At 43.2% G+C, this 26,347-nt stretch overlaps 1 protein-coding gene and 1 pseudogene across 2 annotated transcripts in view; one reads left to right on the top strand and one right to left on the bottom strand.

The window, feature by feature from the left end:
* The window catches only part of LOC307070070 (ferritin light chain-like), a 40,564-nt pseudogene extending 28,639 nt beyond the window's left edge, over positions 1 to 11,925 (bottom strand). Inside the window, exon 1 of the transcript in view lies at positions 11,890 to 11,925. The product of the transcript in view is annotated as a ferritin light chain-like (transcript). The remainder of the gene's footprint in view (positions 1 to 11,889) is intronic.
* An 8,597-nt stretch (positions 11,926 to 20,522) lies between these two features.
* The window catches only part of LOC307070072 (BCL-6 corepressor-like), a 42,468-nt gene continuing 36,643 nt past the window's right edge, over positions 20,523 to 26,347 (top strand). The window contains 1 exon segment of the mRNA XM_079728669.1: positions 20,523 to 20,770. The gene's annotated coding sequence lies outside the window, so the exon portion shown is untranslated.

Raw genomic sequence — 26,347 nt, 5'->3', positions numbered from 1 at the left:
ATGTGTTAGCATACGGTATTTGTCTTTCTCTTTCTGACTTACTTCACTCTGTATGACAGACTCTAGGTCTATCCACCTCATTACAAATAGCTCAGTTTCGTTTCTTTTTATGGCTGAGTAATATTCCATTGTATATATGTGCCACATCTTCTTTATCCATTCATCCGATGATGGACACTTAGGTTGTTTCCATCTCCGGGCTATTGTGAATAGAGCTGCAATGAACATTTTGGTACATGTCTCTTTTTGAATTATGGTTTTCTCAGGGTATATGCCTAGTAGTGGGATTGCTGGGTCATATGGTAGTTCTATTTTTAGTTTTTTAAGGAACCTCCATACTGTTCTCCATAGTGGCTGTACCGATTCACATTCCCACCAGCAGTGCAAGAGTGTTCCCTTTTCTCCACACCCTCTCCAGCATTTATTGTTTCTAGATTTCTTGATGATGGCCATTCTGACTGGTGTGAGATGATATCTCATTGTAGTTTTGATTTGCATTTCTCTAATGATTAATGATGTTGAGCATTCTTTCATGTGTTTGTTGGCAGTCTGTATATCTTCTTTGGAGAAATGCCTATTTAAGTCTTCTGCCCATTTTTGGATTGGGTTGTTTGTTTTTTTGCTATTGAGCTGCATGAGCTGTTTATAAATTTTGGAGATTAATCCTCTGTCAGTTGCTTCATTTGCAAATATTTTCTCCCATTCTGAGGGTTGTCTTTTGGTCTTGTTTATGGTTTCCTTTGCTGTGCAAAAGCTTTGAAGTTTCATTAGGTCCCATTTGTTTATCTTTGTTTTTATTTCCATTTCTCTAGAAGGTGGGTCCAAAAGGATCTTGCTGTGATTTATGTCATAGAGTGTTCTGCCTATGTTTTCCTCTAAGATTTTGATAGTTTCTGGCCTTACATTTAGGTCTTTAATCCATTTTGAGCTTATTTTTGTGTATGGTGTTAGGGAGTGATCTAATCTCATACTTTTACATGTCCCTGTCCAGTTTTCCCAGCACCACTTATTGAAGAGGCTGTCCTTTCTCCACTGTACATTCCTGCCCCCTTTATCAAAGATAAGTTGACCATATGTGCATGGGTTTATCTCTGGGCTTTCTATCCTGTTCCATTGATCTATCTTTCTGTTTTTGTGCCAGTACCACACTGTCTTGATTACTGTAGCTTTGTAGTACAGTCTGAAGTCAGGGAGCCTGATTCCTCCAGCTCCGTGTTTTGTTCTCAAGATTGCTTTGTCTATTCGGGGTCTTTTGTTTTTCCAAACAAATTTTGAAATTTTTGGTTTTAGTTCTGTGAAAAATGCCAGTGGTAGTTTGATAGGGATTGCATTGAATCTGTAGATTGCTTTGGGTAGTAGAGTCATTTTCACAATATTGATTCTTCCAATCCAGGAGCATGGTATATCTCTCCATCTGTTTGTATCTTCTTTAATTTCTTTCATCAGTGTCTTATAATTTTCTGCATACAGGTCTTTTGTCTCCTTAGGTAGGTTTATTCCTAGAAATTTTATTCTTTTTGTTGCAGTGGTAAATGGGAGTGTTTTCTTGATTTCACTTTCAGATTTTTCATCATTAGTGTACAGGAATGCCAGAGATTTCTGTGCATTAATTTTTTTTTTTTTTTTTTTTTTTTTTTTTTTTGCGGTATGTGGGCTTCTCACTGTTGTGGCCTCTCCCCTTGCGGAGCACAGGCTCCGGACGCGCAGGCTCAGCAGCCATGGCTCACGGGCCCAGCCGCTCCGGGGCACGAACCCGTGTCCCCTGCATCAGCAGGCGGACTCTCAACCACTGCGCCACCAGGGAAGCCCTCTGTGCATTAATTTTGTATCCTGCTACTTTACCAAATTCATTGATTAGCTCTAGTAGTTTTCTGGTAGCCTCTTTAGGATTCTCTATGTATAGTATCATGTCATCTGCAAACAGTGACAGCTTTACTTCTTCTTTTCCAATTTGGATTCCTTTTATTTCCTTTTCTTCTCTGATTGCTGTGGCTAAAACTTCCAAAACTAAGTTGAATAAGAGTGGTGAGAGTGGACAGCCTTGTCTTGTTCCTGATCTTAGTGGAAATGGTTTCAGTTTTTCACCATTGAGGACGATGTTGGCTGTGGGTTTGTCATATATGGCCTTTATTATGTTGAGGAAAGTTCCCTCTATGCCTACTTTCTGCAGGGTTTTTATCATAAATGGGTGTTGAATTTTGTCAAAAGCTTTCTCTGCATCTATTGAGATAATCATATGGTTTTTCTTCTTCAATTTGTTAATATGGTGTATCACATTGATTGATTTGGGTATATTGAAGAATCCTTGCATTCCTGGAATAAACCCCACTTGATCATGGTGTATGATCCTTTTAATGTGCTGTTGGATTCTGTTTGCTAGTATTTTGTTGAGGATTTTTGCATCTATGTTCATCAGTGATATTGGCCTGTAGTTTTCTTTCTTTGTGACATCCTTGCGTGGTTTTGGTATCAAGGTGATGGTGGCCTCGTAGAATGAGTTTGGGAGTGCTCCTCCCTCTGCTATATTTTGGAAGAGTTTGAGAAGCATAGGTGTTAGCTCTTCTCTAAATGTTTGATAGAATTCGCCTGTGAAGCCATCTAGTCCTGGGCTTTTGTTTGTTGGAAGATTTTTAATCACAGTTTCTATTTCAGTGCTTGTGATTGGTCTATTCATATTTTCTATTTCTTCCTGATTCAGTCTTGGCAGGTTGTGCATTTCTAAGAATTTGTCCATTTCTTCCAGGTTGTCCATTTTATTAGCATAGAGTTTCTTGTAGTAATCTCTCATGATCTTTTGTATTTCTGCAGTGTCAGTTGTTACCTCTCCTTTTTCATTTCTAATTCTATTGATTTGAGTCTTCTCCCTTTTTTTCTTGATGAGTCTGGCTAATGGTTTATCAATTTTGTTTATCTTCTCAAACAACCAGCTTTTAGTTTTATTGATCTTTGCTATCATTTCCTTCATTTCTTTTTCATTTATTTCTGATCTGATCTTTATGATTTCTTTCCTTCTGCTAACTTTGGGGTTTTTTTATTCTTCTTTCTCTAATTGCTTTAGGTGCAAGGTCAGGTTGTTTACTCAAGATGTTTCCTGTTTCTTAAGGTGGGATTGTATTGCTATAAACTTCCCCCTTAGAACTGCTTTTGCTGCGTCCCATAGGTTTTGGGTCGTCGTGTATCCATTGTCATTTGTTTCTAGGTATTTTTTTATTTCCTCTTTGATTTCTGCAGTGATCACTTCGTTATTGAGTAGTGTATTGTTTAGCCTCCATGTGTTTGTATTTTTTACAGATCTTTTCCTGTAATTGATGTCTAGTCTCATAGCATTGTGGTCGGAAAAGATAGTTGATACAATTTCAATTTTCTTAAATTTACCAAGGCTTGATTTGTGACCCAAGATATGATCTATCCTGGAGAATGTTCCATGAGCACTTGAGAAAAATGTGTATTCTGTTGTTTTTGGATGGAATGTCCTATAAATATCAATTAAGTCCATCTTGTTTAATGTATCATTTAAAGCTTGTGTTTCCTTATTTATTTTCATTTTGGATGATCTGTCCATTGGTGAAAGTGGGGTGTTAAAGTCCCGTACTATGAGTGTGTTACTGTCAATTTCCCCTTTTATGGCTGTTAGTATTTGCCTTATGTATTGAGGTGCTCCTATGTTGGGTGCATAAATATTTACAATTGTTATATCTTCTTCTTGGATCGATCCCTTGATCATTATGTAGTGCCCTTCTTTGTCTCTTCTAATAGTCTTTATTTTAAAGTCTATTTTGTCTGATATGAGAATTGCTACTCCAGCTTTCTTTTGATTTCCATTTGCATGGAATATCTTTTTCCATCCCCTTACTTTCAATCTGTATGTGTCTCTAGGTCTGAAGTGGGTCTCTTGTATACAGCATATATATGGGTCTTGTTTTTGTATCCATTCAGCCAATCTGTGTCTTTTGGTGGGAGCATTTAGTCCATTTACATTTAAGGTAATTATTGATATATATGTTCCTATTCCCATTTCCTTAATTGTTTTGGGTTCGTTATTGTAGGTATTTTCCTTCTGTTGTGTTTCTTGCCTAGAGAAGTTCCTTTAGCATTTGTTGTAAAGCTGGTTCGGTGGTGCTGAACTCTCTCAGCTTTTGCTTGTCTGTAAAGGTTTTAATTTCTCCATCAAATCTGATTGCAATCCTTGCTGGGTAGAGTAGTCTTGGTTGCAGGTTTTTCTCCTTCATCACTTTAATTATGTCCTGCCACTCCCTTCTGGCTTGTAGAGTTTCTGCTGAGAGATCAGCTGTTAACCTGATGGGGATTCCCTTGTGTGTTATTTGTTGTTTTTGCCTTGGTGCTTTTAATATGATTTCTTTGTGTTTAATTTTTGACAGTTTGATTAATATGTGTCTTGGCGTATTTCTCCTTGGATTTATTCTGTATGGGACTCTCTGTGCCTCCTGGACTTGATTAACTATTTCCTTTCCCATATTAGGGAAGTTTTCAACTATAATCTCTTCAAATATTTTCTCAGTCCCTTTCTTTTTCTCTTCTTCTTCTGGAACCCCTATAATTCGAATGTTGGTGCGTTTAATGTTGTCCCAGAGGTCTCTGAGACTGTCCTCTGTTCTTTTCATTCTCTTTTCTTTATTTTGCTCTGCAGCAGTTATTTCCACTATTTTATCTTCCACCTCACTTATCCGTTCTTCTGCCTCAGTTATTCTGCTATTGATCCCATCTAGAGTATTTTTCATGTCATTTATTGTGTTTTTAATCGATGCTTGATTCATCTTTAGTTCTTCTAGGTCCTTGTTAACTGTTTCTTGCATTTTGTCTATTCTATTTCCAAGATTTTGGATCTTGGAAATAGAATCTTGGATCAGCTTTGCTATCATTATTCTGAATTCTTTTTCAGGTAGACTGCCTATTACCTCTTCATTCGTTAGGTCTGGTAGGTTTTTATCTTGCTCCTTCACCTGCTGTGTGTTTTTCTGTTTTCTCATTTTGCTTATCTTACTGTGTTTGGGGTCTCCTTTTTGCAGGCTGCAGGTTCGTAGTTCCCGTTGTTTTTAGTGGCTGTCCCCAGTGGCTCAGGTTGTTTCATTAGGTTGTGTAGGCTTCCTGGTGGGGGGGGACTAGTGCCTGTGTTCTGGTGGTTGAGGCTCGATCTTGTCTTTCTGGTGGACAGGTCCACGTCTGGTGGTGTGTTTAGGGGTGCCTGTGGCCTTATTATGTTTTTAGGCAGCCTCTCTGCTAATGGGTGGAGTTGTGTTCCTGTCTTGCTAGTTGCTTGGCATAGGGTGACCAGCACTGTAGCCTGCTGGTCGTTGACTGAAGCTGGGTGCTGGTGTTGAGATGGAGATCTCTGGGAGATTTTCGCTGCTTGATATTATGTGGAGCTGGGAGGTCTCTTGTGGACCCGTGTCCTGAAGTTGGCTCTCCCACTTCAGAGGCACAGCACTGACTCCTGGCTGCAGCACCAAGAGCTTTTCATAATGTAGAGAACATATCATGGGAAGCACATAGACAGTTGTTAAGCTACTCCACTGTATGATAAAATTCTGGAATTATTACATTATAAACCGGTCCGGGGAGGAAGGCGCCATCCGGGAGCGCGTAAGGGCTGCGCGGCGCAGGTGGCGGGCAGGGCCGAGCGGTGGCGGCCGCGCTGTCCTAGGAGAGGTACTGGAGCCGGGGGACGCCGAGGCGGCGACAGCGGTGGCGGGGGCACGAGGCCCTCTCTTTGTGTCTTAATGAACAAAGGATAACTGGGCCTTTTTTGAAGTCTTTGCTTGAGTTGAAGACACAAAATGCAACCTGTACTCTTATAATATGTTCAGTTTATCAGTACACAAACTTATAAACCGTGAATTTCCCTAAAGTTATTATACCATTTAGAAGATGTTTGCTTGGACGTTTACTTAAAACCAAACAATTGAGGTCTATATGTCCAAATAATTTCCTTCTCTCCTGCTGTCTCCATTTCAGTTTCCTGACTTTCTGGGAAGGCCTGGTTTCCCCAAAGGAACGATTTCTGGTAGAAGTCTGAAGGTCTGACCCAAGAAAAATAATCCAGTATAGCCAATGAATTGAGGACAAGAAGGTTTCCAGTCAGGAACATTTAATCTCGTACATTACAATCACCTTAAGTAAGGTGTGCTGATAGCTGGATATGATTTAACTTCTTGGAAAAAGATGCATATATAACCTACCCCACAAGGAAGCTGTTCTCAATTCCCTTAGTGGTTGTGGTGTTTATCAGAGAGTGCCTTGGGGGAAGATGAATACAATAACAGTATGATGCTTTTCTTTTCATTTTTAGCTCATTGTTGCCACATACACTTGGTGATCTTGGTGCCTGTGGTTTAATCCCAGGAGGTTAGACATGTGGAACAGCACATTAACCCTTTTTAGTATTTTCTCCCAAGACAAATCATTTTTATAGGTTGTCTCCATGGTCTTCTAGTTGCTTATCAAAATTAAGCATCAAGTCTTCTAAGTGAGCAATAGTCCCAGTCAGTGTGAGGAAATCAGCTTGGTTCTTACTGGGGCACAAATTCTTGGTCTTGGCACAAAGTGAGTTCACATAGGGAGTTAGAAGGAGAAGAATGGGGCATGCGAAAGGGGAGTTCTCTGTTCTCATTTACCTACGCATGTTGAAACTCCACTAACAGTTTTATTTTCATTAGCAATTTGTGATAAAAACTTAGGGTAAAGGGAATAATGAAGCTGTCCCATTATATGGCAGGACAAAAGATAGTAGTGACATCAAAATCAGGGCCTATCCATCTCATTTGCAGTTATATACTCAGTGTTTAGCATAGCATTTGACCCCTCATCAGTATTCAATAAGAAGATGCGTGTTGAATGACTTAGGGATGAATTAATGAATGAAAAAAGTTAATATGGTAGAAAATGTGTTTTATCCTTGTATTTTCGTGTGTTGACTTCTGTATTTCAAGACCCAGCACTGTAACTGACACATAGAATATAAGCAGTAAAATTTGCTGAAAGAATGAATGAGTCCCCACAATTCTAAGAAGAATTTGAAGACCAACACAGACCCCATATCTGCCAAGGTCTATGACAGAAGTATCCAGAGAAGAAAGCCTGATCTCAGCTAGTGGTAGAGCTGACAGAATTTATCTAGTTTTAATAATTTACAGCTCATCCCATTACATCTAGGCATAGTACCTACGTGAGCCATACAATTAAATGTTGACTGAAAAAAAATGCACAACCTAAAAGTTGAGAATTATGTTTTATTTGGAGGACATACTGAGGACTTAAATCAGGAGACAGCCTCTCAGATAGCTCTGAGGGACTGTTCTGAAGAGGTAAGGGAGGGCACAGGATATTTAGGGGTTCTTGCAAAAAAAAACCCCAGGTAGTTGGAACATCAAAAGCTTACTGTTAATTAAAGAAACTAGACATCTTAAGTTAATAAATTTAGTACTTTTCTATATATGGTGAGATGCAAGAATCTGGTCTCATGGAAATCATTCCCTTGATATGCACTTTAATTATCTAGGGCCAGTATCCTGTTTTCTCCATCCTGAATCCCCTCAGGGTGCAGCATTGGGGGTGGCTTCAGTGGCTGATGGCTTGATGGCTATAACATCCTTTGTTACTGATACCGCAGGCTACATTCTTTGTCCACGTAAATGACTTGAATATGGATAGTAAATCTGTGGATTTGCAAAATGTAATTCTTGGAGCATTTTTAGAAGGACAAAGTTAAGGGCAATTTCAGAATCACTAGCAGCTAAAATTGCTATTTATACTTTTCCACCAGTAGGTAGTAATCTGCTGTTGCTATCTTCAGTATTCCCAAGGGATAACAAAAGCCATTTAATTGAAGAAAGAAATGTAAACTTTAGCACAATGCAACTTCCACAAAACCAAACACACAAACACACACCCAACTCTCGCAGATATGAAGTAATAATCTAAAATAGAATCCTGGAACTAATTGCAAAAAAAGAGCAAATGTACTCATATTGGATTTTATTCTTTTATTAATGTTTGATATATATATATGTATTTATTAATAAAATTCAGAGTTGCTATATGGAGAAATAGCTTTGTACGAATATTGTCTTTGTATGTGTTTATCAATAATGTATGAGATTGCCTCCTATGTTCCTTTTCCTTTACTCTCTTGCAGGCAGTAGATGTAGTTATCAGTTGTTTTTAAAATTTCTAGGCAGCCAAAGGACTAGTATCACTTAAATAAAGAAGGCAAATTGTCCCAAAGTAGGAACAGTTTCCCTTCATTATGGAACATAAAGTCCTCATATGAAGGGGGAAGAATTTCATAGCTAAAAGCTTTCAACTACAGAAGATTTATGAGTAACTATGTATGTTGTTTCAAAGTGGACTCTCTATAATTAATGTCTAGGGGTTATCTTTGGTATATAATGGATTTTGATTTTTTAAATATTATTAGATAATATACAGAAGAATATCTTTAATTGTATGTAAGTTATGAGAAATAATAAAAACTCCTGCAAACACACCACCAAAACTAAGAAGTAGAATCAAAACTGCTGAGTCTTCTCTCTGTTCTCTACCCTGATCCCACCTTCCTGCTTTCACCAAAGAAATCACTCTGATCTTGGCTTTATGTTCAACATCCACATAATTTTTATCTGATTTTGCTTATTATTGAGATTTATAAAATTGATATCATACTTTAGTCTTCTGTGCTTGCTTTTTTTACTCAACATTATGTTTCTAAGGATCATCCACTTTACTTTAACTAGTGTTCATTCATTTGTACTACTGTATAATATTTTATTGTATAAAGACAAGAAAATGTGTTTATTATTCTATTAATGATATTTGGGCTGTTTGGGGCCTATTACGGACAGTACTTCCATGAACATTTATTTTAATGTTTCCTGGTACACATGTGCAAGATTTAACAAAAGTAAAAGAGTAGACATACTAAGAGTAGAATTGCTGAGTTGTAGGGAATTCAAATATTCAACTTTAAAAATTCATGTCAAAATGTTTTCCAAAGTTATGGAATCAATTTTCAGCCCTTTTGCTCTATAGCTTCACCAGTTAGAATGGCCATTCTAGTCTTTTGTTCCTTGTATTAGTCTGCTCAGGTTGTCCTAGCAAAATACCTCAGATTCAGTGGCTTAAAAAACAAGAGATTTATCTTCTCACAGTTCTGGAGGCTGGAAGTCCAGGCTCAAGATGTTGGCAGTTTTGGGTCCTCCTGAGGCCTCTTTCCTTGACTTGCAGATGACCACTGCTTTCTTGCTATGTCCTCACATGGCCTTTTCTCTGTGTGTATACATCCCTCTTATCTCTTTCTCTTCTTACAAGGACACCAGTCATATCAGTTAGGGCCCCACCATTATGACCTCATTTAACCATAATTATGTTTTTAAAGTCCCTGTCTCCAAACAGCCACATTGGGAGATGGGGCATCAACATACGAATTTTAGGGAACACAATTCAGTCCATAACAATTTTAATTTGTATTTCCCTAATTACTGATAGGCTGAGAATCCTTTCATTTGTTTAATAGTGGCCTATGTTTCCTATTCTGTGAAGTCCAGAGAATATCTTTTGTCCATTTTTCTACTGTTTATCTTTTTCTTACTTATTTGTATTGTTTTTTAAATACAAGCAAATAATCTTTGGTCAGCTATATATGACACAAATAAGTTATTTCATACCTTCTAACTTTTTTAATCTTGTCTTTTGATAAATAGCGGCTCTCAATTTTAATGAAATCAAATTTATCTTTTAGCTTAGTGTCTTTTTGTTCTACTTAAAATGTCCTTCCCTAGTTTAATGCTACCCAGATATAGTATATTTTCTTCTGAAAGTTCTAGTGTATCTTTGTTGTATATTCAAGCCATTAATGCACGTACAATCGACTTGTCTGTATTATCCAATTTCTTTGTTTTCTTATGAATAATTAAGTTTTCCAGGACCATTTTGGAATGAATGGATTTTTTAGGTGTGTCTGAGCTGTCCTTGACCATTCACATAAATTTCAGAATTGGCAATCCTGTAAAACCACTATTAAGTATTTTTATTGTAATTGTATTGACTATATAAATTAAGTTGGGGGAAACTTACACCATTATGATGAGTCTTTTCTATCCATAAACAAGATGTACCTCTCCATTTATTTAAGACTTCTTTACTATCTTTCAATAAGGTTTTATTTTCTCCATAAATGTCTTGCACATTTTTATTTAGATTTATTCCTAGGTAGTTTTTTTTTCCATTTTAAATAATTTTTAAGCTCTCTCTTTGTTCCTGGATTATAGAAATCCAATAGATTTTTGCATCTTGAGCTTATATCTAGCCATCTTGCTAATATTGTTTTTTAGTAAGAGAGGATTTTCTTAGCAAAGAGGAATAAATGTAAAATTAAGTAAAAAGGTTATGGGTCAGCTCTGGTCAATAGAACTTTCCATGATAATGGAAATGTTCTTAGTGCTGTCAAAAACGACAGCCATTAGTCACATGTGTTTTTAAATTTTTAAAGGTAAGTTCAATAAAATTAAAATTTCAGTTCCTAAGTCAAACTTGCCCACATTTCAAGTATTTAATAGCCACTTGTGACTAATGGACACTATACTGGACATTGTATCTCTAGACTATTAGACTGTGAAGCCATGGCGTCCCGGGATTTTATCTTTGTCAATGGCATAGTGAGATCTTTCATGTGACAGTTATTCTGTTATTAAAAAGAGAAGTTACTTAACCTAGTCGTCCCTAACTTTTTGAAATAATCCAACATAGCTTTCACCATCCATGAATTTCTTGAATCATATTTATGTTTCTAAACTATTTCTTATGTCATGTGTTCACTTTGTAGCAAGTTCATTGTCCTAAAATGGCACATACTAAAGTATCAAGAGGTTCCCTTATTCCTGATAAGCTGTGATTGGATGAAGAAGACCTTGTTACCCTGCCTATCTGATTTTTATTATAATCAGATGTTAATCTGTATCAGTCTCCATATTCAAAATTCACCTTCAAAATTATATGTTATTCCCATGATGGTTGTCTTTATTTCATTTAGCTAGTATCGTGACCTTATAAATGCAGTTTTGGTCATTTTCTACTAAAACCTCATATTTATCTGTGTGGAAATACATCTCCTACTTGTTTGCCCTCTTATAAACTCTTCCTGTAATTTAATCCTCATGAGCTTTATTTCCCCTAATTTTAATTACTTAATATTTTGTAAAACATTTAAGAGATCACTGGTATGCTCTTTTTTTCAATCATCTATACATTTAAACAGTGTGTTGCAATAAGAAATAGTACTGGTAATCAGAAGACCAGAGTCCTAGTTTTACCCATAAAAATGAACTACATGTGCATTTAAATAAGTTTTATATAAGGTTATATAAGGTTTATTCTGATTCTAAAATTGTTATGATTATTTAGAAAATTATGTTTGAAATATGACATTATTCAAAACCAATAGAGGTTTGAAATCTATTAAAAATCTACAAAGAATTCAACTATTTCACCTTTTTCCCTGATTTGATATTAAACTGTAATCCTTCATCTTTCACTTACAGCATGCTGTAGCTGCTGTTGACACAAAGACAAAATATAATGTCTAAATATTGTGTACTTGTTTTTTAAATGAATACTTTTGTTTAAAATTGTCTTTTACATAGATTCTTGATTCCCTTTTCACAACTTTTCCATTCCCCATGCTACTGCAATCAATCACTCATGATAGAAAATTATTCTCTTTCCTGTTTGCTAAAGCTCTTTTTAAAATACCAAGTTTCAAATGATCATCAATTCAAGAAACTTTGGGAAATGAACCTCATAATTTCCAGAATGAATATGTTGTTTCACTGGCTACCAGGACACCATCCTCTCCTAGATTTCTCCCCTCTCACTCACCATTCCTTGGCAGTCTCCCTTGGTGATGCCTCCCATCCCTCAACGTCTGTTAGAATGCCCTAAGGCTCATTCCTGGCCCCCTTCACTCTCCATCTACCTTAACTACTCATGAGTTTTAATCTAGTCCCATTACTTTAATGGGAAGATGACTTATGACTCCCCAATTCATACTTCTAGCCCTAAGCACTCACCTAACCTCCAGACTCCTAATTCCAATTTCCCACTAAATATCTCCAATCTATGCATAATAGACATGTCAAACTTAGCGAATAAAACTAAATATTTTGCTTTGATCCATCCATTGCACTCCAGTTTTCCCTGGCTCCATAACTCATCCAGTTGCTCAGGCCAAAAATGTTAGATTCATCCTTAAACTCTCACTTTCCCACAATTCCTATGTCCAGTCCATCAGAAATTCTTGCCAGTCTAACTTGAAAATACATCCTGAATCCACCTACCTCTCACCTTACTCTTGCCGTCTTTACTTACTCCAAGCCATCATTGCTTGCCTCATCTAATGCAATAGGCAGCCTCTTCCACAACCTCCTTGCTTCCTCCCCTCTTGCCCCAATCCTTATAGTCTATAACCAATACAATAGCCAGAATAATCACAAAAAAAACGTGAATCATAATACATTATTTCCCAAAACCTGTTCCCATCACTTTAGAATAAAAATTAAACTTTTTACCTGTCCCACATGCTTTATTCAGTATTTCTTCTGCCCTACTCTCCAAGCTCGTTTACTACTACTATTCTCTCACACACACATCCAGATTTTCTTTCTGCAGTGGCTTTCCCAACATCGGGGCCTTTGCACTTGCTATTCCCTAAAACCTGGAAGATTTTAAAAATCTGTAAGATTCCTCCAAGCAAGATCTTAGAAGGTATTTACATTTCATTTTGTAGAGACATTTGGTAGAAGACATTTTTGCAGAAGATTGATACATTTTACTTTGGCGGCTATTCACACATCTGGCAATTTCCAAGTTGGTTAAATAACAAATGTGAATTGATGAAGCTAAAATAAAAGAACTGTAGTTGGTGAGACCTATGTGTTTTAAACCGTGAACTTTGAGGAATTGTAGACATGCACACTACACCATGGTTTCAGTGTTAATGTGTGAGAATTAGCTAAGGTATTTTCCAAATACTCATTACTCTCTAAAGAGCTTCTGAGCAGGAAATCAGAACAGGGCCTGTGGACCTGAATTTTATCTAGTACCACAGTTGATTCTGTTGCAGATGGTTTTCAGTCAGCCCTTTGAGAGACACCAAGCTGGGGTATTTGCCCAGATATGATTACCAATGGTCATGCAAGTCACCAATGAGATACAATCGAGAATCAACAAATGACTGAAAAGAGTGACACAAGAAGAAGAGGATCCAGTAAGGACCAGTAGAGACGCTATCCCAAGCACTCTTGGCTAGGAGTTTTACAAATCCATTCATATAAATGGATGATAGTTAACAGCCAAATGGCACTGCATATTTTTTTAAGTTGCTGAGTATTAAAGTGTATGGCTAAGCATCATAAGTTTTGTTAAATTATATTTTGGTTGCTATAAAATTAGGGGTACATTGTGTGTCATAGATGTAGGGATACAGATGTGTAACTATATGTCGTTGTTTCAGTTCTTCAGCTGATACTTCATAATGTCTTTGCAACTTCTAAATGAAGGACCTCTTCAAATATTGTTTAGAAAGAAAAGGTGCCTGTTCATCCCTGTCCACCTCCCTTTCTTCATCCCCTTCCTTGTCCCTTCCCTTCTTTTTTTTTATATCTTTATTGGAGTATAACTGCTTTATAGTATTGTGATCCCTTCCCTTCTTGAACAAATTAGTCCATGAAGTGAGGTAAAATAACCCTTTGTCAGCATGGGGGAGGTGGGCATTCAAGGAACCACATGACTTGGCATTGGGTCTCAGAGTCTGAGAAAGGGGAGAGGATGTCTGCATAAGGGAGCCTGGAGTTGACTGCTGAAGTCTGATTCGTGTGAAAGGGCATCCACATGAGGAAGTGGCCTTGGCAACCACTCTGTACAGATTGTCATAACCCGTGCCAGGTGGAGAAAATGTGTGGATGGGAAAGTGGCAGCTACAAGAATTTACTTAAATACAGGAAGATTGATCAAATAATTAAGGATATTAAGAATATGGTAATCAGTGTTATTTTAATATCTGTGGAGGGAGTTAAAATATGAAAAGGGCAAAAACTAGAATGAAAGGGTGTTGAAAGGGAATGGAGGATGTTAATGTGAACACATGATTTTCAATATAGAGACATTATAGAAATAAACATAGACTATATGTATGCATATGTTTATGAATGTGTTTGTGAATATGTGTAAATGGTTATGAATATGTGTTTTCATATGTGTGTATGTATATATGTACATAAATCCCCTAGCTCTGCCTATTGAGAGTACCTGGGACCACTGCTTCCCAAGAGCAATGAATACACCTAGTGTCCAGATCTTGGTTTCTAAATACAGCTCTCCAACTGAAGGAACTAAAGGTCTTTGGAGAAATGGCTGATTCTAGAACCACTACAGGGAAAATATAAGATGACCCTAGAACATACTATTGTTTCAAGAAGTAAGGGATCAGCCATAAAAAGAAACGCAATTGAGTTATTTGTAGTGAGGTGGATGGACCTAGAGTCTGTCATACAGAATGAAGTAAGTCAGAAAGAGAAAGACAAATACCGTATGCTAACACGTATATATGGAATCTAAAAAAAAAAATGTCATGAAGAACCTAGGGGTAAGACAGGAATAAAGACACAGACCTACTAGAGAATGGACTTGAGGATATGGGGAGGGGGAAGGATAAGCTGTGACAAAGTGAGAGAGCGGCATGGACATATATACGCTACCAAACGTAAGATAGATAGCTAGTGGGAAGCAGCCGCATAGCACAGGGAGATCAGCTCGGTGCTTTGTGACCACCTAGAGGGTTGGGGTAAGGAGGGTGGGAGGGAGGGAGACGCAAGAGGGAGGGGATATGGGGATGTATGTATATGTATAGCTGATTCACTTTGTTCTAAAGCAGAAACTAACACACCATTGTAAAGCAATTATACTCCAATAAAGATGTTAAAAAAAAAAAGAAGAAGAAGGGAGATATCAAAGAATAATTGGGAAACATCAAAGGATATAGAAGCCAAACTGAAGGGGTTTCCACTGGACAAATCTTGAACAATCTAAGCCTCAAAATAAATAATGGTAGAAACGTATTATAGTCAATTGAATAAAATAGGAGTCTATGAGTTCATACTGATTTAAATCATTAAATTGAATAAATTATGTTTGATGAGGAACAGGATATTTACATAATTACAAAGTGCCTTACCACAAAAATTATTAATAATGAAGGAGAAAAAAATAACTTTACAATGGAGAAGACTGGGTGATATACACCTTAATCAAATGAGTAAAATAATATTCCAGTAAGGTTACAAGTTAAAAGTTTGCCGAAATTGTTTGATAGGAAGCAGTGAGAAGAACAGAGCTTCACCACTGTGTTATTCCTGCCAACTACACATATCCTGAATAATCATGAGACAAATACAAACAGCTAAATCCTACAAAATAGCTGATCCATATTCTTTAAAATTTTCTAGTTTATGAAATTCAAGGGAAGCCTGAGAAAATTTTCCAGATTAAAAAACTAAAGAGACAGGACAACTAAATGCAACATGCGACACTGGGCTGATCCTTTCATTATGAAGGACATGATTGGGATAATTGACAAAACTTGAAAGGGGTCTGAGGATTAGTAGCTCTGTAGTCATGTGTCAGTGTTAATTTCCTGATTTTCATGATTATATTTGGATATATGTTTGTAGGAAATACTAGAGGATTTGGGGGAGACATTGCATTGTGTTGGCAACTACTCTCAAATGGTTTGGGAAATAAATTATTTTTATTGTCATTTCAACCTTTCTTTAATTTTTGAGATTGTTAAAAGAAGGCAAACAAAGGAGAAGACCCCTGAGTCAGGTAACCCTCCTTTTCCTGGCGACTCCCATAGTTAAAAGCTCAGTTTACAATGGTGGTCAGTTTTTCAGTCTATTTGTGCTAATTTCTGTTACTAACAACATAGCATCTTATTTTCTATTTGAGGTTTTTGGATTTTTCCTAATTATGCTTTTGCTTTTTATTCTATCAAATGTCTATGAATTTGATAAAGTCCTCGGTATTAACACAAAATCAGTAAGATTCATAAAAATAAAAATAAGTTCTTGGAGAAATTTATAAATTTCTACCTGCATTCAAATTGGAGTAAGTTGGCAAGAAATTTATAGGGGGAAAATACTATACTATTTCCCATTCAGAAACTCAAAATGGTTGCACGTGTTTATCCTGTAAGAGGCCTGTGATGAAACAGCAGGATGAAGGCTATATGTCCAAACTTAAATGCAATCTTTTAAATCACCTTTCATGTCAGGCCATGTAAGAACTGGGCAATTCAAGAAGTAAATTAGAACAATTCTTATTTTCAATAATTTCTTAGGTCAACACTTAGAATAATGAAAAACTTATCTTTAACTCCAAGAAATCTGGACAGTTATTAAAGCAAATGTGTTGTCCTACTGGCCTACACCTGGTTATAAACAGCAGTACGACTTCAGAAAACCCTGGATACTGAGTGGACTTTCTAAATATAGCTTTTTCTTTCTATAAAGGTGTTTTACAAGAATGCTATCTTTTGTGAAAATGTGGCCTTTATAAAGGGTACACTAAGGTCTGTGACTTTTAGACCTAGAAAAGATTTGAAATATTTTCCTGGCCTGGGAATCCACATTTTAGAGGCATAGAAAGAGAAACCCAATGAAATTAAATATTTTGCCCACCATCAAATGGCAAACAAGCAATAACGACAGCACTCAAGCCTCTGTCTTCTAAATCCATTGAATGCAGCATAAATAGATTGCAATAACTGCTGATTTTCATTGTCCTCAACACTACATTTCTTCTGTGCCTTATCCCTCTTCTTTTAAGAGGGATGACAACATTATCTGCAAACTTTATCTATAACTATTTTTTTTAATTTTGCTGTTTTGTAACTCATTTTTGAAAAATTCTGTTTCTATGTTGAAAATGTGTAAGGACATTTACCTTCTTTCTTGAAACACCTTTGCCTGCATTTATCACATTTTATTTTGAACTATTGTGTAGCAATAAGTACAAAAGCGCGTCTAGTAGAAGAGATAATGTCAGAGGCAACAAGGTGTGTGTATGGGGGGGGGTCGGGGTTAGAGTTGACATACCTTAAGGGAGATGAGGAGAGAGGGAAGAGAATAGAAATTTTATTTATTTGAAAAAATATGATGGCAAGTTAGAGAATTTTGGCTAAACTTAATACAATATAGCTTTCCTTAACTTAAATTCCGGGTTAACTTCCACTGTTTACATTGCCACAGACTAGGGAATAAACAAAGCAAAGAGATTTTTGGTACCACCATTTTGTGTTAATTTCATAAAGATTTCTACGAGACTTTTAAAAAATAAATTGAAAAACGAAAGTCTTGTCTTTAGCTTATTTTCCCTGCATGCTTGCACTTTAATAAGTTGATAAATGACACTTAAACTCAATAGTTATGATTAATTCTGTCCCACAATTTTTAAAAGCACTGGGGATTGTGTGCGCGTGCATGCGCGCACCTTTACAACCAGTAAAATAAAGTTCTTGATCAAAAAATTATTATCACTTAGACTATTGAATAAAATCAGATATGATAGAGGGGCCAGCTGTTGATAGGTTTAAAAGTCACCCTAGGTGATTAATTCATGCAGCAGTGTTGCACGTTTCTCTTTAGATGAAGCACTTAGAAGTATAACCAAGCTTGGCTCTAATTTCATATCTGAGACCTGTTTTATTTAGAGTTCTTTGGCAAGTGCTTGCTCTGTGTTTTTATAGTCTTTGGTTGTGCTATAAAAATGTCAAAATTATGAATTAACAGATATGCAAAAGTGAAATCCTAGAAGATAGGATAAACATGAAGTCCTCTAATTATCACTCAAATAAGTTTGGTTGACACAGAACTGGGAATCAGATAAAGACATTAATAATTCATAATGCTGAAGTTAAAATCTTCTAGTTACAGTACAAAAGAAATCCTAATTTGTACCACAAGGTAATGAATTCAGTACTTTTCATTTGTTAAATATTTGCTTATTACCCTGCACCGTGCATATAACACTGTTGCCAAATTTGGAGGGCAAACAGGAAAAACAGACACTCTCTACCCTCAAGTTGTTTATACTGCAGTCAGTGAAATTTCTCTACTTTGAGATCTTTTAATTCCTCAGTTCATTGTAACATCTTCTTCAGATGAATTGTTTTTTATTTGTTAAAACCAATGTTTAGCACTTTAAATAGTTTCTTCAATGTTCCTGATGGTGAAATAGAGTCATCATACTAATTCCAATACTAATTACAGAGTTGATAGGAGAAATGCTCAAGATTGATAGTAAAGTGATTTCGATAATCTACAAAATGTCTTGAGGTTTCCCAGATAACAACTTGTCTCCCAGACAAAAATGCACTTATTATTGATATTCCAAGCTTATAAAAAATTTTGTACTTTAATCATATAGCGATTTTACAACATCTTTTCATTCACATTTTAAGATATTTTGTTCAGTAGATTATCTCATTTTGAAACTATTGATTTATATATACATACTATGTAAATAGTAATATATATTTCTCAATGACTAGATTAGTGCTTTCTTAACTACTTAAATTTGTTTAATTCATATTGTTGTTCTTCAGCATTTCTTTTACTCACTGGAGCCTATCCCACTGACTTCAAAAAGCCTGAAAACTCTGAAAATCCCATTTAAAGTAACTGTATGGAAAATCGTTAAAATAACATATAATAATGGTAGAGAAGAAGTGTATTTAACATTGTGCTGAGATTATTCCATTAATAAAGAGATTAATCAATAATTCTAACATTCAGACATATAATAAAAATGAAAAACAATCATAATACTGAGCAATGACATTTTCAATAAAGGGAGATGTTAAATATTGTGTAGGAAACGAGAATCTGCAAAGCAGATAAGTTGGCAATGATTATACATATATTTAAAATACGTTGAAACAGTCATAGACAGTTTTTCTTTTTGGATGGAAAGAGGCATATTGAAGTGTTTAAGCACTACTTCAACTGGAATAGATATTTAGACACTATACAGAAAACACATGATTGCAGAAGAGCAGATATTAGCAGGTGTGTGAATGTGTATGTCTTGAATTAATGCATTTTCTTTTATTCAAAAAGGAGAATGCCAAATTTACTTTAAAGGTGGCATTGTGATATGTTAAAGTTCCATTCTTAGACTTTTGCTGCTGTTACTGTTCCTTTAGTATTCACCAAAGAGTACCGTCCTGTCATTTATCCAAGTTAGAAATCTAGAAGCAAACCTAGGATTCTCATTATAGGGTCCCCTACCTTCATGCTCCCCCCTCAAGAAGTAACAAATTCTTGGCTCTCCTATATAGGAAAGCTCTCTCCAATGTACGCCTGCTCTGTAACTCTCCGGGTCTCGGCGCGCGGCTGGGAGAGCCGCCCCCGCCGCCCCCGCCGCCCCCCATCCCCTCGGCTCAGGATCAACGGGCCGCCCGCGCCGCCGCCGCCGCCCAAGTCGGTCTCTCACTCGCCCAGGACGCGCGCCCGGGCGGGGTGTGCGCAGCCAACTCGGTCCAAGCGGGGGAGGGGAGGACATGGGGCGAGGAGGACGCCACCCAAGTGGTCTGGGGTTCGGACCCAGATAGGCGAAACGCGCCGGGAATCGATGACGGCTGGGGAAACTCGGGCAAACCTTTCTTGGGGAATCACCCCTCCGACACCCCACCGCCCAGGCGCTGCAACGGAGGGTGAGCGGAGGCTGGGGGAGCTCAAATTTGCGAGAGCTGGAGGAGGCGTCGGGCAGGCGGCTGTCGCCCGAGCGCTGCGCCTGCGGGGGGAGGGGAGGAGGCTGCTGGGAGGGAGGGCGAGCTAGAGGGCGGAGGGAGGGAGGGGGAGGAGGAAGAGGAGGGAACCAGGGAGGGGGGACGCGTTGGGATCGCGGCGCGCGGCGTCAGACGGAGCCTGGGCTCCCAGCGGCGAGGTGAGGCGGAGCTACGCTCCTTGCTGAACGCGAACCGAGCTCTGCGGCAGCGGGGAAGACGCGCCGGAGCCCAGACCGCGACCGAGAGCGGGAGCGGGAGCGAGGCGGCAGCGGCGGCGGAGGGGGAGCCCGCAAGCTGCCGGGCGGGGAGCCCAAGCCGCGCTGTCGCCGCGCAGGGAAGACTTGGCCAACACACTCACACACACACGTTCACACACCCAGCCCGAGCTGGCGCTCGCGGCTAATCGTCAACATGGCGCTGGGGCTCCTGCCCGAGCGCGGGCGGCAGCAGCGGCGACGCGAGAGCTGCCGAGCCCGGCCGAGCCCGGCCGAGCCCGGCCCAGCCGCCGGAGCCTGGAGGATCGCGCGGGGCTGTCGCCACCTGCCCGGAAGCTTTGAGCCCGCCCCGCCCCCGCCCCCACCCCCACCCCCACCCGGCCCAGAGCCCACCCCTCGGCGGGGCAGACCCCGAGGGCAGCCGGCTGGCAGCAGACGGCGAGGGAGGCGAGCGGGCGCGGCGCCGCGAGCGGGTTGCGGGCAGCGGGGGACGGCAAACTTTGCAGTTCGCCGCGCTTCCCCGGCCCGGCCCCTTCTCCCATCGCCAACGTCGCCACCCGACTTTCCTCCAACCCCGCACACCTCTCCCCACCCACCCCGCCTCCCGTCGCTCCTCCTCGCCGCCTCGACTCTGCTCCGGGGAAAACTTCAAAGCGCCGGATCGCAGGCTCCCTGCTTACTCCCCGGCTGGGGACTTCAGGTCAGTGCCCGGAACACCTTTCCCCGCGGAGGCCGCGCGGGCTGGCGGGCGTGCGTGCGGCGGGCTGCAGTCGGCCCCCTCCCTCGGGGCCCAGACTAGCGGCGGGTGGCTCCTCTGACTCTCTCGCGTACCCCTCGAAGCTTGTGCCTCGCGCTTCACTTTGGCTGCTTTGCTCGCTTTCGTTTTTATTTCCTAGCTGTAAGTTATTAAAAATGCAGCCAACCTAAGCGGCCCGGCGTGGGCTTCGGGGAGGGAGGGGCGCGGCGGGGGCGGACTGCCGCCCCCCTGGGGGCTGGGAGGAGAGCAGGGAGTTCGCGGAGTGGAAGTTTGCAGGCAGTGTGTGCCTGTGTGCGCGGGAGCGCGGTCGTCGCTGAGTGCCGCGAGTCGGGCGTGGGGGGCGGGGGGGGTGAGCTAGGCTGGAAGTTGGGAAGCTCGGCTCGTCGTTAGCTCGCTAGCAGGAAAGGGAGGGCGGCGGGTTCCCGTCTGCTTTCTTTTTCGACTCGGGAAAGAACTGTAAAAACCTCCAGCCGCCGCTGCCTCGTCTCGCCTCTCCGGGAGCAGCTCGTTCTTGCTCGTGGAACGACGGCGTGTGCGTGCGCGAGGGTGTGTGTGGCGGGCGCCCCGGGCCGAGCCGAGCTCGACCTGCCCCCGCTGCCGCGCGACTCGGGAGGGGAGTCCCGGTTTTTTGTTTTTTTGGGGGCTTTTTTTGGCTTGCTCCAAAGCGTGAATCACGTGGATTAAAAAAAAAAAATACTAGGAAATGGAGCAGAGCGAGGGGTTCCAACTCTGCCCGCCCGCCCGCCAGCCAGTCAGGTCAGACGCTTTGTTTTCTAAATGTTCTTTTAAAATTGTAATCTGCCACCCTGGTCCACCCCCACCTTCCCCGCGACGTCGTGGGGTTGGTTTTAAGTTGTGAGACCCCAGGGGTGGGGGTAGATCGTGCGGGGGCGGGGGCGGCGGCGGGCAGGGGGGCGAGACCTGGGTCCTCCTCTGGGTAGCGTGGAGTCCGGTGGAAAGCCCTGTAGGGCGGGTGCGAGTCTGCGGCCGGAGGAAGTTGGTCCCACTCGGAGGGCGTGCGGCGCAGAGGCTGAGGGCGAAGAGGAACTTGCGCACCCGGGCGCGATCCTCGGCCGAGGCGGGGAGGGCGAGGCGCCGCTGCGCCTTGGGGCCCGCGCTCGGAGCAGGCGGGCGGCTGCGCTGCAGAGCCTCCGCCAACTAGGGGTCTCGGGGCGGCGGCGACGTGCTCCTGCTGTTTACCAAGCAAGCCCCGGGGCGCCGTGTGCGGAGTAGGGCGGCTCGAGGCACGCGTGGTCCCGGCGGGCTTCGCGCCACCTGCACTCTGGAGTGGGCACGTCCCCGGGTCCCTGAGACGGCTGAGCCTGGCCGCGTGTAGGCCGAAGCCGGGGCGAGGCTTAATTTGCAGTTAATGAATCTTTTCCAGAAAGTCCGCGATCTCCAGCTAGAGGCTGTGAGTGCCCGCGCGCGAGGGCGCGCGCCGCCGGCGTCTAAAGGGTTGGGGGGTTGCGGGGATGGAAGAGCGAAGGAGGGGGGAGGGTTATGTGTATTTAAAAACAAACCTTAAAAAAAGAAACCAGCGCGCTTCAAATAGGTATTCGTACAGCCTCTTGTGTCTAGAGTAGACAGCTCAGGGTTTTAGCTGTTTTGTTTGTTTGTTTTTTTCTTTTTTTGAGAGAAGGCCAGAGGAGGGGTAGTGGTATTTGCTTCTAGGGGTAGTCTCTGGAGAAAAATCCTTAAAATGACTTAGGAATAAAAACGAGGAGGAAATGGCCCACCCCAGAAGGTGGTGGGTGGTGAACGCAGACAGACTTGGGTATTTGTAGCCATGTGACACTTGCTGTGGCACTGGAAACGGACACCGCGGGCCGAAATCAATCCTTAGGAGGTGTTGGATTCGGTTTGGCCAACAGAATTGCTTGTGTGGAAGGCATTTTAATTGTCGGCCTCCGAGACTCCTGTACGTGGACACTTGGAAAACACATTTGCTTCTCGACCCTTCCCACTCCACCCCCGACCCGTTATCTGGTCTGGGCTTTGCAGTGTCGGTTCCCTTGTTTATTTTGGGCATGATTTCACCGCGAGGAGGAAGCGGGGAGATGGCGGTGATTAATATGCCGTCCAGGTTTAATCCGAGGCTGGCCTTTAGTGTGCGGGTTTACGCCGCCACTCACCGGGATTGCCTGGGGTAGTGGCGGGGGGGGGGGCGCGGGGTTCGGGCGCCAGGCGCTCCGCGGGCAGGTCGGGGTTGGGGCTCGGACGGCCCCAGCGCCGTCCTTTGAGGCAGTGTCACCAGTAGGTGACTGAGAGTTAATTAAGAAGTGTTCTCCGGATCAATGGGCCGCACAGCTCATTAGTGATTCTCTCCAGCCCTTTGCAGGGCCGGCCGGGCCTGTGCCTCCCACACAGGCCGGGACCCCGCGGCCCGGGCTGCGGAGAGCGCCTCTGGGAAGTGGGGAGGGATGGGCGGCGAGGGGCGACCGGGAGGTGAGTGTAACTTGGCCGGGCGGCGCGTTGCGTGCGGCGCCTCGAGGCCCGCGCAGCCCGCTCTTTCTTCTTGCTCTCGGTCGCCTCGACTGTGTCTTTAACTCGCTCCCGCTCGCGTCGCTGCCTGGCTGCTCCTCCCCGCCTCCCTCGCCTATCTCTTGTTCTCTAAGCACGACGCCTGTGCTCCCCGCCCAGTTCGGGATTAGACAAGATAAAAATCGGACTGCCCAGCGCGCAGAGCTGTGACTGTGCCCCGGCAGCCGGGCTGGCGGGAGCGCTGTGGGCCGGGGCCGGGGCGGACCCGCTGTGCGCTCGGGGCAGCCCGAGCCCGCAGAGTCCCACCCCGACCCTGCAGGCGCGGTCACGCTCCAGCGTTCTGTCTGTCTGGGGGCGGGCCGCGGAGGCGGCGGCAGACTCCCGTGAGCGAGCGAGCCTTCGGGCCCAGCGACCAGGGTGGAGGCAAGGCTGCGAGGGTTTCTCTTAACCCTTTAAAGACGATAGGGAGCGTGGGGGTGGGGAGTGTAGTCGAAATTCCTGGAGGCAAAGTAGCCCCCTGGGGAGAGGAGGCGGGAGTCTGGGCTTAGGGTTTTCCTTTCTCTTCTGTGTATGCAATCTCACATCCTGGTACATTGGGCTCGATTCTTCGACGAACCAAATGCAGCTGCTAGGTGATCTAATTTGACCCGATACTTCTCAATGGGGAAGGTGTGAACACACACAGTGGGCACCCTCACTTAAGGAAGTGAGTTGGGGAGATGCAGAGGTTAGACCTTACCGTTCCCAGCGGCCCAGTATGTGACGGTCTGCTCAGAGCTTTAGTCAGTGGGGCCTCTGACCGAGAGTGTTGCCTACCAAAGACCCAAGCCTGAAATGCCTGTCCAGTGCGTACAGGTATGCGTCGGAGAGAGCAAAGGGGTCCTTGAGTTGTCTATGGAAATAAAAACACTTTTAACCATGAACTTGTGGAGAGTTCAAATAAGATATGTGCAGGGAGGCAGCCTCCAAACAGGAGTCGGACAGCGATGTGTACAAGATCGATCATTTGTATACACATCCATGGGGTCAACATTGAATGGGTCTAAAAATTTAATACAACTCTGCAGGCATTGGTCTCGTTCTTTCCCTGAGGTAGACCCCTGAGGTAGGTGGGTTACCCTATAGAGAAATGAATCATTAGTCACACTCCTCTCTCCTTCCCCCTCCTCTTCCTTTTAGGGTTTGTAGTCTTAGGGGATCCTCTAGTTACCTTAAACTGCAAACCCATATTGGTCTGGGAACGAGCCCCATTATAGGCAAAGCAAGAATGTAAGTCGTGGGGAGGTGTACGTGTTAGACAGGAATGCACAGATTAAGATGTGCGCCTGAATGACATGTGCTGAGACAAATCAAGACCCTTGGGCTCTGGTGCCCACATGGAACAAGAGATAGAGAAGAGAGAAAGAACTGGCCGCGAGGAATGTAAACATGGGTATGCAAATACTGAGACCTAGAGCGAGATTCTAGGAGAAAATCCCAGACTTTGTTGAGCTGGAAACTGGAGCAGGATTTCTGTAAGTTCGTTCGAGAGACAAAAGCCCATTTAAAGGTGTGAAGAGGGTCACTTGGAAACACAAAAAGCATTCACATGCATACATCCATGCTTAGATACACAGGCTGAATGACAAAAACTCCTCAGTGCCTGATGAAGATTTTCCTGCCCAGTGAGACAGAGCAGGGCACGGAAGTGTGGGCCACACAACCACATCGCACACTCATTCACTGGGAAATACTGTGTCTTCGGCTAGAGGGAAAGTGAGGGCGACGGTGCCTAGCTAAGGGTGGATGGCCCTTGGTTACTAAGATTGCTTCTGGTTATAGTTTCTTCCCATCTAGGGTGGGGAAGAGAGTATGTCTTGAGCAGGTAGGAGGATTTCTGAAAGATTTTTGAGTTCTGGACCCTGAGAGGATGGATGGTGGAGGAAAAAGAGGAGTAGCTTTGCATTCTGGGTCGGAAGCAAGGGATGTTGCGCTCCTCTAAGCCCTGTTTGCTAAGGTGGCGCAGGGCCTAGTGAACTGAGAGAGACTGAACCGAAAGAAGTGCGAAGCTCGGCCTCTGGGCGGAATCAAGGGGAGGTATGCTTACTTTCCCTTTTTTTCCCCCCTTGAGGAGACCGTGCGGGGACGGCCAGCGTAGGGAGGGCGCCTCTGTGACCCCAGACGCGCGCGTAAACTCGGCTTGGGTTTGGTTTGCGCGTGGCGTCGGTTTGCCGCGGTCCCTCTTTGTCTGAGCCCAGCCGGGAATTCCAGCTTTTATTGGGAAGACCGCACTCGGGTGGAGCCCGCGCTGGGTTGGGCACGACAGCCGGGGCTGGGCAGGAGGCTCGCCGGCCTCCGAGCCGCCCGAACCCCAGGACGGTCCTCGGGAGTGCCCAGCGGCCCCGGCAATGCCACCTCGGTGGTTTCCTCGAGGGCGGCGGGCCCGGCAGACCCAGCCCGGCGGGGCGTGGGGCCTCACGGGTCCACTTGGGCCGCCGTACCGCCCCTCTCCCCGCTGGCCCCACCGCTCCCCCGCCAGCCCTTGGCCGAAAGGAGCTCTGAAGGCCCTTTGTTAAGCGCCAGGGTCACACCCGTGCCCTGGGGGCCGCGCAGGGGCGGGAGGACCTTCTCCTGGCTGGAGGCCTCCAGCCCTCGGCTCACAGGGGCCTCGGCCTGGAGGGGCCTCGCCCAGTCAGGGGAGGGGAGGCCCGTCCCGACCGGGCTGCCTCGCCCGAGTGAACGGCCGGCAGGATTCCGTCTGTTTGCAAGGCTGGCTGCGCTGCCGGGGCCTAGATGGTGGCGCTGGCTTGAGAAGCAGCCGGGGCAGGAGTGGAAGGTCTTCTCAGGCCACCCCCGTGGCAGCCAAGCCGCCTGTGCCCCGAGCACTTGGCCGGGGACGTCTCCCAACCTCCAGCCCGGCCCGTCGGCTTTCGCTGGTTGCCCCCCATGTGTTCCTCCGGAAGGGATAGCTGACTTTCTGTTGGATGGGAATTAACCAACGAGCTTCCCCCCCCCCCGCAACGTTTCTGTAGCAGGCCCCCTTTACCAGCGCAGGCTCAT

Source organism: Hyperoodon ampullatus (assembly GCF_949752795.1).
Source record: "Hyperoodon ampullatus genome assembly, contig: scaffold_390, whole genome shotgun sequence".
Classification (NCBI taxonomy): domain Eukaryota; kingdom Metazoa; phylum Chordata; class Mammalia; order Artiodactyla; family Ziphiidae; genus Hyperoodon; species Hyperoodon ampullatus.
Note: the sequence above shows the minus strand (reverse complement) of the source record. Positions and strands in the feature narration are given on the sequence as shown.